A 13,595-nucleotide genomic window follows, 5' to 3' on the forward strand; every position below is an offset into this window, starting at 1 on the left:
TCCATGGTAACATAAATAACACGGTACCGCTAAAACGTCAAATAGTGAACCCTTGCATAGGTCCATGATTATAGATGACACTACCGAAGATTCAAAAATATTATGATTCTCGTTGTCAAAGGTATGACTCCGACATTACTCGGAATGCAATTTACCGGAAGACCATTTACCGGAAAACCATTTACCAGAATGAACCATTTACTGGAAAACCATTACCCTGTAGGACCATTTACCGGAACACGAAATAGCTGAAAACATCGTTTAAATTGCTTCAAAATTAATGATATACCACCAAAACTGCTTAAACTTTTCTCACTTGTATCAATAGTTGCGGCAAAGGGTTCCTATAATGGAAGTCCCATAAGAAAACAACGGATACCGCAACTAAAAGAACACACATTAAAAATTTACCTCAACTAAAGGACCAGTGTACCAATGGACCTATGCACGGGTTCACTACTTGACGTTTAAACAGTGCCGTGTTATTTATGTGACCATGGAAACCAGTGAATTCGGCACCGCTCAAACGTCAAATTAGTGAACTCGTGCATCGGTCCATGGTGAAAAATAGTTTTAAAATTATTTAAAATAGCCTGCTTCTCAGCTTAGTGTTCTAATGAGCACTTCCACAGTTATTAACTGAGAGTTTACTATGCCAATGACCATTTTTGCATGCGTATATCGTGTGGCAGGTACGAAGATACTCTATGCCCTGGGAAGTCGAGAAAATTTACAACCCGAAAAGGTCCTCGACCGGTGGGATTCGAACTCACGACCCTCAGCTTGGTCTTGCTGAATAGCTGCGCGTTTACCGCTACGGCTATCTGGGCCCCACGAAGAGCCTCTAGAACTATTTTCGCCTCTTTTTGCAGGTCATAATATGGTCGAAGGTTCGCGATCCGAGAGTTACAACTTCGATCCTTGTTGAAAAATGTTGTCATCATTTCAATTATTGCGCTGAATTTTAAACAGCACATGTGACGAAGTGCATGAGACCGCATTGAGACACATCTCAAGAAAAATGTACAGTGCGCCCGTGCGCTTGCAAGCCACGAGGTACACTGGGGCAGATCGCTGTTTTCGACGGCCAAAACCTCTAGTACTCTAGATATGCACCCTAGAGGTTTGGTGTCTTCGACAAAGTGTTTTAGAATAACTTGTACTATATTTCGACACATTCAGATTTGATCTAGATAAGTGAAAACTGATCTAGATCAGTTTTATCTTTTGATAGGAGCGTCCTAGCAAAAAAAAAACTTTCTTCTGTAAAGTTGTTCATTGAGGCATTTTTGACATTTCTTCAGAAGACACTTACTTTCTATCACTGACGTGGATTACGATATATGACAATTTAGTAAAAACAGTCAAAAAATCGATTTTGACCATTTTTTCATACAAAAAAATGTTAAAAAATATTTTGTCATCAAGTATCAAAGGCTTAACTGTAACAAAGTAAATTTACATCATTCACTAGCAAAATTTTCAGATTTAATTATGTTTTTAATAAAAACAGTCTAAAAATAGTGTTTTACAAAATCCAGGATAACTCATGAAACGGCAGATGGTAGCAGCTAATTTTTTGTATACGACTAGTCAAGAACATAAGTTTCATTGTCCCGAAGAAAGAAAAGTGGGGCCACGTGGGGCTTTTTTGTTGTTGTGGTTTGAAAATTTGACGAAAATATGTTAAAAAATGCTTATATTTGTGAAACTTTTCATGAATTTATATTTCTCAAATGTATTTCTGAAACATATTACATGTTGACAAGGTATTTTGAAGAAGTCATCTCTAAGCTAGTTTCACCACTTCTCCCATTTCTACATTGCTTCTCCCGCGTCCGCACACGGCAACGCAGATCTACTCAAATTTGAGTTGTTTCAACGCAAAGCCGTAGTTGAGCCCAACAACCCAAATTTGACTAAATTTCCATGGCCTCCATTAGGTACTTTGCCTTTAAAGCCATAAGCAAAATTTACTTAAATTTGGTTTGATTCAACGCAAAATTGAGTTAATTCAACCCAAGCTTGAGAATAATGCATTTTTCCCAAATTTGGCTTATTGGGCCAAACTACCCCCATTGAGTAGGTGCAGCTCTCTCTATTTTTGACAACATTGGAAGAGAGAGAATACCGAGAGATTTTGGGTTGAGAGAATAATCGATATACTTAATATTGGGTAAAGTCAACTCAAAAATTAGGTAAAAAGGTTTTCTTGTGCACGCTGTCAATCATTTGATTGTATATCTTTTGCTTCGAATAACGACTGCGATTCGTACGTAAACCCGACGGCATCATTATTTTGTTCTACCGCGCTCCAGTATGTGCCATATGTGATATGATGAGCAGCGCTGATTTGATGCCGTATTTAAACCATCATTTTGTTAATTTCTCCTGTGTAAACCTCTGGAGCAGGATAATTATTACACTCAAATCAGAAATATTGCTACTAATTAGAAATAATAGCTGTAAACATAGTTTCTCAGTTCCTATGTAGAATTTTGTAGAGCTATGCAGTCAAACTGCTTCAATAGGGCATTAAGCATATCAAATGTTATTTGCAGTCTGATCTGTGGCTTATTCAAATGCTTATTGGTTACCTGGGCAGGAATCCTTTAAGAATCTATCGAGGGTCCCACAACATTCAGTCTAGGAAATCCTGCAACAATCTCGCCAGAAGTTTCCCGATGATTCTAACAGTAAACTGCTCAAGGTCTGGTCAAGATCCCGCTAGGAAATCACAAAGAATGCCAAAAAACAAAAGCCTAAGAATGTCAAAAGTATATTTCATAGATTTATTAAAGACCGTTCAAAAAAATTCCACTTGAATTCTTTGAATCATGTTTTCACATAGAATCTGCTGAAAATCTCTTTAGTAAACACCCAACACAGGAAAAAACTTCACTGAAATTGTAGTGTAGATTGTGCCTTTCCAGAACGTCTTCAATGATGGCAGCAATCGATTTGAAATTTCATTGAGTTACTGTGCATTGCGCGATTATTTATCGCGACGGCGATCTTAAAAACCCTTTTATTGACAATTCGAGTGACAATTAAAAGTTCGGCAGTCAAAACTTCGGCGAAGTTCGGCGTCGGCATTCTAATTTGGTGCTTCGCCGACGCATAAGGATTGCCTTTGTCGGCGTAGCACTTCGGTAGAATGCCGACGCCGAACTTCGGCGAACTTTCGGTGATATTTCATTTCTCTTATGAACTTCGGTCTAAAGTTAATCTGAATGCACAATAAAATGCGTGTAGATCGCCGCAGGTACTTCAAATCGTTTTGGTGTCCCACCCCACAGACGCTCAGACGGTTTGACCAACATTGACTCCGCCCCCCAGGTTGATGCTCATGTTGGTGTTATGTTTGACCGTGTGTGATGCTGTTTGACGAACCAATTTGACAGTTTGTGAAACCAATTTAACGGTTGACGAATCGGTTGGCCAAAATCAAACGAGTTTGATTTTGCTCAAACCACCGGTGGGTGGAGCCAAATGTTCGACGAACCGATCGTACCGTCTGTAGGGATGTTGCACGAACACCGACGTCATCATGTCAAATTGAAGCTTCGACGTCCCATGAACTGCCGATGGAGATGGGTGGAAAGTCAAAATGCTTGAATTTACGCAGTATCGGTGCCATAGTGATCTATTAAATGCACGCTCTTGAGTTGTTTCTATATAATTCCTTTTGGAGATCCTTCAGTAAGTCTACCTGGTATTGCTACAGGAATTCTATCAAAAGCTTCTCTGGGGATTCTATGATAAATTACACCAGGGATTACGTCAGTAGTTCTTCCGAGGATTCCATCAAAAGTTTCTCTTTGGATTTCATCAGGAGTTTTTCAATAAATTCCATAAGAAGTTTCACAGGGATTCCATCAGAAGTTCTTCCATGGATTCCTTTTGAAATACTTCTTAGATTCCATTACAAAATCCTCCTGGGACTCCATCACGAACAGCTTCTGAGATTCCATCAGAAGTTCTGTTAGAAATTCTATCAGGAATTCTTCTAAAGCTTCCTTCAGGAATATCTCTATGGTTACTCTAGTTTTCAACAGGCTATTTGCTACGGATTCCTCCCGGAATTTATGAATGGATTGTATCAGAATTTTCCTTCAGGGCTTTTTTTTTTTTTTTTGAGAGAATTCTTCAAGGGATTCGTCCAGGAATTCTTCAAATGAGTCCTCCCGGAATTATTCAAGGGATGCCTCAAGAAATTAATATCTCCTAGAATCGTCATGGGTTATCAGGAATTCCTCATGAGATTTTACCAGAAATTTCATATAAGGATTCTATCACCAGAATTACTCTAGAAATTCCTTCCGGAATATCTCATGAAAATTTCTCGCGGAACATCTCCAGGGATTCTTGGGGATTTTCAGGATTTCATCCAGCAATTTTACCAAAAATGTCCCAAAGATTTCCCAAGTAATTTGGGAACCCCCCAGTACATCCTCCAGTGACTCTATGAGGAGTTCCTCCTAGGAGTCAAAAAAGGATCTACTTCAGGGATTCCTCCATTGATTCCACCAGGAATTCCTTCGAAAATTCCGCTAGGATTATCTCTAAGGATTCCAACTAAAAATCCTTCAGGGATTTCTCTAAGAATACTATCAGAGGTTCATCCATGGATTGCATCTGGAATTTGCCCAGGTAATTTTCCATGATTTTCTTCTGGAAAATTCGGCAGGATTTCAGCTGAAATTCTCATGGGGATTTCACTAAGAATTCACCAATATGTTCCAGTGATTTTACCGGGAATTCAAAAAATCCTCTAGAGGTTCTTCCAAAACATTCTGGAAAAAAATCCGCCAAAGGTTCCATTATGATAATCTCTAATGATCCTATAAAAACTCCATCAGTAGTTTCTTCATAGACTTCATCAGTAATTTCTCTAATTATTTCACCATTTTTAAATGAATTTCGTCAAGAGTTCTTCCAAGGTGAACACTGGGAATGTCACCAGAGTTTAGCTAGAATTTCCACCAGAAAAATCTACTACAGCTTCGTCAGAACTTCTACCAGAAAATACTTCAATGGTTTGACTAGGATTTCCCTTCTTAGAATTTTTTAGGTTTATCAGAAATTCATGCAGGGTATTAACCAAATAAATTCCACAAGCTAACAAGTTTTTTTTTTCTAAAAAACCACCAATATTTCCGCGAGATAATCGACCAGGAATTCGACGAAGGATTGAACTATAAATTCTTCCCTTTTCTACTCTAGGTATTCCATTATGAAGGCAGCTACAAAATTCCAAAAGATTATTCTTCCAGGGATTCCACTGATATTTCCAAAGAGGATTAAACAAAGCATTTCTCTAAATGTCTTCAGGTTAAATCCCTTGAAGATTCTTATTTTTTTTTTTTTTTTTTTTTGAAAAATTTGTGAACAATTTACTGTGAAATCCTTGAAGGAATCATCAGGGTATTCCCTGAAGAAGTTCACTGACTAATCTCTCTAAGAATTTCTAGAGATATTCCTGGTGGAATCGCGGAAAAAAAAACCTTATAGAATCTAAATGGAAATTCTTGAAGTTTAGCTAGATGAATTCCTGGAAATCTTTGGAGGATATTTTGGTGGAATTCTTGTAAGAAGCATTGGATGAATCACTGATTAAATCCCTTGGAAAGTTTTTGCATTAATCCCTTTAGAAAAAATAAAGAATCGCTGAAGAAATTCCTTTTGGAATTTCTAAAGCAACTGCTGGTAGAATTTAAGGAGATGTCCTGAAAAAAGTTCTGGTGAAATCCTTGTGAGAATTATTGGTGATATATTTATTAAGAAATATCTGAAAGAATTCGTTATGTGATTCCCGAATAATGATAGAATCCTTGGATTTAACTTTAAGTGGAATTCCTTAAGGAATCTTTGAAGAATTTCTTCTATCAATCTCTGGAAGAATTCTTGGAGCCAGCCTTTGATTAAACTCTGAAAAATTACTAAAGAATGCACTTGAGGATTTTGTTGATCTTTGAAGGAATCAGTGGAGAAAATCCTGAATAATTAATAGAGGAACCTTTGAAGGAATCTCTGGAAGAAAGCCATCTGCCTTAAGAATTTTCCCCGGAGGAATTTCAGGGTAAATCTGTGCATAAATTTCTAGACGAATTGTTGATAAAATTCCTGGTAGAATCCCAGGAAAAAAAAAATCTGGTGGAATACATAGTACAAAAGTTTTGCTCTTCCTCACTACGATTATTGAGGTAGAAATATTCACCCCCACAGCCACAGAAATCGAAAATAATAACAATCAAATATTCACTTGCTGAGAGCATTCAAACATGAGAAGAATTATGGTGTTGCTGCAACGAACTTTGATAGTCGGTCAAACGGTTGCAGCAACATAAATCGGTTTGACTAACTTGGGGGCGCAGTCAATGTTGGTTATACCGTCTGAGCGTCTGTGGGGTGCATTCTGCGCGATTATTCCTGATTGTCCAAGGCATGATCACGCAGATGACATCAAAACGATTTGAAGTACCTGCGGCGATCTACAAGCGATTTTTTAAGAAAGTCGGCGCGAGAATTTTTCGCGCCAAGCATAATAAAAAAAATGGCAAAATAATGAGAGCATGCCTCGTTGCGATGCATTAAAATATTTCACAAAGGTAGGATACGGTTTTATGCTCTCATGATTGCTACCATTTGCGCTTAAAAGAATAATCGGAGTTTCGAAGAAGATCTCTTTATTCTGGTAGTGACAGAATTCTGTGAAAACACAAAAACCGATAGCTTATGTTAATATGAACAACATCAGAATCGTCAAACGTCGACAGAACCCGAAGGTGTATGAAACGCATCCCAAAATTTTTATGCAGCTGAAGCCGGTTTATTAACCACAAAATTCAACATAATTATTTTGATAGATGCAATTTAAAAATTATTACTATTTTTTGGTATTAAGATTTTTTTTCGAAATATCTGTAACATCTCACGTTATTCGCCAAGCAGAAAAAGCAGGACAAATCTTTAAATATAAAAAATAAATCAGGACACCTCAAAAGAAACTCAAAATCAGGACATGTCCTGCTAAATCAGGACGGATGGTAACCATAGACTCGATAATCTGGAATATGTTTTTTGATATTCTTTTTTTCAGTTTTAATGCATAAATTTGAAATAATTAAGTATTGCAATATACAATATGAATGACTTAGCAGTTTTTGACGTAGGTAGAAAAGCGGGGGTTTGAAAAAGGTCAAAAACATTTCTCGATTACTTTTTCAAATCGACGTAAGTAACTTTCATATGGTTTTGAGAAAATTAATTCAGAAGAATCACAACCTGTCTTTTAAAACTGTTTTAAAATTAATCAACTTTTTAAATTTTTTTCGCCGTGTACATCGCTTAAATTTTGCATACATTAAGCTCGCGTTCAAATACTAGGGAGTTCCTGTTATTTCCCACAAAAAAAAATATTACAAAATGATAAGCCGATTTATTCAGTTACTTTCGACGTTTTTCTACCAGTGTAAAATCGGCTCAAGTAGTGTTTTGTTTTGATTCGTGGTTAAGTCACTTTGTCTCTCCATACAGCGGGGCGGCGAAAGTAGTGGTTAGGTTGCGAAAGTTGAGAATCTTACTTTCGTCGTTTTGTAAATCCGGAAATTAAACGTTTTAAAAGTGAAAAATCGAGTTGGTTCAGAGCGCGACGTGTAGAATTTCGTCTGCGAAACACGTAGAATCGATAAAGTAAGTTTGTATACTTTTTTGACTTGAGTCTGTTAGAATAAGTTTTCGAGATTTGTTCTTTTAAAGATCCCTTATGCTCCTAGAATTTTTTTTCTGGCTACGCCACTGCATCATATAAATAAAACAACGAAAAAAAAAATTCAAGTTATTTTATCGCAAATTTTAAATTATCTTTTTGTGATTCGATTATCCGGAGGATTTGATTACCCGGAGTGAAAAAAAAAACGATACTCCGGATAATCGAGTCCGACCTGTATGTTGGCCATGGTACACTTCCCCCTTATGGGATGGGGTAAGTGGATCATGCATTACTATCGTATATTGGCAGACTGCTTATGCGAATTTGATAAAGTTTCAATATCCTCAAATGTTGTTTTCCTTTAACTTTTTTCCATTCCTAGCTTACACTTGTCAAAATGGCCAGAGAAAAGTTTAATTATTCCACCGAAAAGTTTTTTGAAATTTTCTCTGGTATTAAAATTATAAAAAAAATAATATTGTAAATTCACATTTGATTTGTTCTGGTTCTCAGATGCAACAACTTTTAATAATAAGCGTTGCGTAATGAATCATTACAGCACTGTTTTCAGTTGCATAATGGCTATTCCCGAACTGCATACTTCAGTGCAGGAAAGTAGGCCGTTTCATGACTGATTGGCGTGATGGAAACAGAATCTTGCCCTGCGAAAACATTATGTTTTGTTTAATATAACAAATCTCCTTTCCTCGTCCAGTAAAAGCGTTTTCTCCGGTATGAAAGTTTGATTTTTTTCAATCACGAAAATTTGTTACGTAACGGTAGCCAGAACCCCCCTTCCCCTATTGTAAAAATAAGTAACGGAATCTTGAACTCCCTCTCTCCCCTTCGTGTGTTACGTAATTTGTGTACGATGCCTTACGTGGCTATCCTTTACACTACTGGGTGTCGACTTCGAAGTTTCAAAACTCTGTTACCCCGCAATCGTTCGGAGTTCTGTTTGACCCTTCAACCTTGACGCTTGCTCCTGCGGGGGCGAGTGATGAAGGCAGGATCAAACATGTCGCGCGTCGGTCGAGTAGCGAAATGAAAAAGCGCCGCGAATCGTTAGTAGTGATTGATCTATTGATCGCGTCACTTGCTCCCGCGTGGACGAGTGATGAACATTTGTTATGCGTACAATGCGATTATCAAATTATATCGCGAAGCCGGTTAGGTGTGATTATATATATGGTATATATGGTGACTCCCAGATCTTCCTTATCCCACTAACCCAATATCCTTTCCATAACAACTGTGAAGATACAGAGGTATGCTCGGTCTCTAGTAACAACGGTTGTCTAACTAACATTCCTTCCTTTCCCCGATGATCCCAAGGACGTGGCCGGCGCCGTTATTGACTTTTAAATTTGAGCTCTCGATTTGTGCACATTGAAGAATGGTAAGCTAATCCCAAGCCCCATTCATTAAATTTCTGTGCAACTTCGATTGTTGTGGTCAATCACGGAGTAACAACTAGGAATTGTACGGTCATCTATGCTCATGATCTGTTACTCCGCAATCGTTCGATTAATATTATTGATACGGTTTCTTGAATTTCCACATCATATCCATTTCAAAATACCCCTAGGTAACCCAAGAAATTCGGACCTAAGTCCAAAACCATCACCGAATCAGAAATTTTCAATGCATGAATCAAAACTATAACTTATTTGTGATTTGTCCTGAAAATTTTGTCAAAATCGATCGAACTTCCCAATCAGATACAAAATTTTCAAACTTCGATGTCGGCACCCAGTGCTGTAAAGGCTAGCAACGATGGATATGCTAGTCCAGTGGTCACCAAACTGCGGCCCGCGGGCCGCATGCGGCCCTCAAGAAGGTTTTGTGCGGCCCGCGAATGGATTTTGAATGTTAATGTGATGTGGCCCGCATGTTATAATTTTTATTAATGCTGGTGTTTAATTCTTTGCTCTTGCAACTTTGTTCTTGGAAAGTCAGTCATTGAAATCATGCAAAATGTTTCTGCGTTCATCCATCTTCATGGCATAAGGAGTAATATGAAATTGACTTTGAAAGGATCAACTATTTTTTTTAGAATCTTGAAAGGAAGGCTAAGGGCCTGCAAAAAGTCTTCAAATCTCTGCAAATCTTTGTGCTGAACATATTTAAGTTCACAAAATTGAACCAGGATCTTGGTCTTGCAGAGGTAACCGCGGAACGCGGGTTTTTTTTTTTCAAAGAAATATTTTTTTTTTGACTTCAAAAATGTCTCCTATTTCTGTAAATCTTTGAAAATTATGTAATTCAAAATATTTAAATATGGATTGCTTTTTGAATGGTTGAGGATCCCAAACGCAAAGAAATGTACAGTATTGAACAATACATTTGCAACTTTTTCAATCTACCATACAAAATTGTCTACTTTTGTGGGATAAATCTCAGTTATTTATAGCCCGCTATGCATAAAATTTACACAGCATGTGTAAGTGTCAACGTATATTTTTAAGCATTTAAAAATTGAATACAAAGATATCAAAAATAATATCAATACGATTGAAGTGAGTTTCGTGAAAAGTTCAAACGATGTGTCTAAAAATATAAGAAACCTATACAAGTATCTTCAGCATAATTGTTAAACTCATCTATAAGTACAACTTTGTTGAAGATACTATCAATCTATTCCGTCAATATTTTGATTTGTGTAAATATTGAAATTTGTCGAAAAATTTACCGTTATTGCTTTTAACTTGTAAAAGAAAAAAAAACTTACAAATAAATGTTGAAATTCAAGTTATATTTAAATTTGATATTAATCGATCCATACAAAATTTACATGAAAACCTCTACAGTAGACCATATTGTATTAATAATCGAAAAAAATTGCAAATGCATTGTCCAATACGGTAAGTGACATGTTGATCGAATTTGAAAGCTCTGTTGCTAGCTTTTAAAAAGTATTTTAAGGTGAGTTTTTTCATCATTAATTCTTTTACATTAGCTAACATAATTCATTAACAACTTAGCATTGTCACTTAAATCTTTGCGTCCATACCCCTCTGCTTTGATCATAAAGTTCCCAGAAATGTATTATCCGTTTTCATAGAAATAGTATTCTTTTTTGCAATCCCATTGAAAGCTGTGAAAATTAATCCTTATAAATCTTGCGGCCCGCGACTTATTTTGAAAGCGTTAAGATGGCCCGTGTAATCAGTAAGGCTGAGGACCACTGTGCTAGTCCAATACAATAATCAATTAAAAAGGTGTTAGGGTCGATGTACCATTAGCCGCATAGCTAAGAACAAATATTCATATAAAATCGAAAAATAAAGCTAGCATAATTATTTTTACATCATCTGAAAGCTTTTTATCTTGGTTTTGTGGGAAAAATATGAAAACTACGAAAACTCATATGTTTGTATTTATTATCGCTTGTGCCACTATAGGAATACATGTACCTATAGTAGCACTATTTCTAATTTCTGTTCCTATAGTAGCACAAGCATCACGGCGTTGGCAAAATACTAATCAAAACCATATTTTTATAAAATTTTTATATTTTTCCTACAATATGTGTATAAAAAGCTTTCGTTTGACGTAAAAAAAGTTATTAATTCATCAATTATTTCGTATAATAAAAAATAGTTTCTCTCAGTAGTGCTACTATAGGAACAATAGGTTTACTATAGGCTCAAGGGAGCTAAAATTTTAAGCAAAACTAATTTTTTCGATCATTTTCTGAACAAAATCAAGCTGTGTATCAATGGTACTTAGATAGATTGCTCCTGACCATCATGTCAAAAATTATTTTGAAAAGATTTATAGCAAAACGGCCTTAAAAAGCCACTAGTGCGACTATAGAGGACTGTCCACTAAGGGAACACCGACCCTATGTTATGCTCTTTTAATGCTCTATTTATAATTAGCTACTTTTTCCAAATCCCTAATTTTAATGTCATTTTAAATTTGTATTTGCTAAGATATGTTCAGAGTATGTATTAGCCCATTCGAAGAAATATGAAGGATTTCCAAATACCAAACGACTGAAACCACTAGCGAATTGGATATATGTATGTAGTTTCAATAAATTGTCACCCCCACCGATGGAACACGTTCCAAAATGCAGATGCTTCGATAAATAAACCCCACAAATTTGCTCAGCGTCTGGCATGACAGCACCATCGTGACGGATTTGATTAGCATGGTCTTCAATTTTGCCGTTTGTCTCTTTTGCTAATGCCAAAATCAATTCCATGTCGGATATTAGACCAAGGACGACAAGCGGAACTAAGCGATAATCACTATTTAACGAGTGATAAAATGTGTATCGCTTTTGGTAGTTCTCTTCATCACATCAACCGACCACCGAGCGTGACTCTTATACTGTTTTTATTGCCCGGCTGTGATAAATCAATTAAGAGCGCAGATGTGATAAAACGTCCAACTGACTGAGGTGGCTGGCTGGCTACTGTATACGCTACTCAATCAGGCTCACAAAACTATTCAGCTTTTATTTGTCTGTTCTGGCTAAGAGAAGCTATCTACAAGGCCACCTACGTACATGTAGTATAACCATAGGCGTTTAAGGTGAAACAGATTGGAACACAAATTCAATAATGGGTGCCCAAAGTTTGAAGGCGCAAATCTCACGAAAGAAGCATCAAACGACTGTGAATTTTGTATTTTAACTTTGTGCATTAGCCGAAAGTAAATAGTGAAGATGCATCGAAGCCAAATATCGATTTTTCTAGAACACAGATCAACCGAACCTAACAATCGTTCACGCTGAAAATGTGATCTATTGGTCACCATCAGCGAGTGACCAGTGAGTGAAATTTTCAACACAAACGGTTGTATGGTTCTCTAGATTTGTGCTCTTGAAAATTCCAGGTTAGGCTGCTCACTTTGTACTCAGTAGCGGAAAGCAATAATAAAATGTTGGTTGCAATAACATTTCTTCTCTTGCATTTTATCATTTTCATGTTTAATCATTTTCATGTTCGCCATTCGCAATACTTCTATGTTCCATTTGTAATACGCCAATGTTTAACGCCGATTAGTACAGAGACAAGCGCTCTCGCTCGGTACAACTTAATTTACAGCTTCCGATTGCCTCTGACCGGACAAAAGTCAACCGGTATGAATCGTCTATCTCTGCCGCCTGGCGCAATTGTTGTCGGCATTGCTTTCTGTTCCTATTTTTCTCCTGTCTAGCAAAAAATAACGGAGTCCCTTCTCGGGACATGAATATTCTATTGTCTGCTTAAATTCGTCAAGCTTCATTTCTTGGCCTTTGCCGCAGTGTTTGTCCTTTCGGGCGGAAGGAATTCCGCCCTGAGTGATGCTATTCATGCTTTTGTGCAATAATGATAGATGTGACGATTCGGTCCGTACCTATTTAGCCGCAAAATGGCTCGTGCTTCCGAGGGCTTACCATTCAATAAAATCCTAAATGTAGGGCGTGTTCCTAATTAAAGCTTAATTTGAGCAAAAAAAAACAGCTGACCGTGTGGATTTACAACTCCTATTTTATTGTTTCAGCTGCTTCATGCATTATAAACCTGTACTGTATGTGCATATTACTACTACGTTACATGACATTTTAAGGGTCACATAAGACATAGGCCATGTGGTCGACTTGGCTAGCAGGGGAAGAGAGCGAATTAAGTTTGATTTTTTTTTTAATTCCTTTATTAGTATCATTTCAAACATTACATTATTTTTTATATCTAGGTGTTATATGCTAGATAACAGTATCATAGTTATTTGATAAAACTAAATTAAGCTTTTTTTAGCATTTTGTTAACAACATATTACTTTTCATTTGCCTTCAGAATGTTTACTGTTGAGTTAATTTGATCTGCTTCTATAAAAAATAAACGCTTACAATATATCACAACTTATCCCAACATAACCTAGATGT

This window comes from Aedes aegypti, chromosome 3, assembly GCF_002204515.2.
Source record: "Aedes aegypti strain LVP_AGWG chromosome 3, AaegL5.0 Primary Assembly, whole genome shotgun sequence".
NCBI classification, from domain to species: Eukaryota; Metazoa; Arthropoda; class Insecta; order Diptera; family Culicidae; genus Aedes; species Aedes aegypti.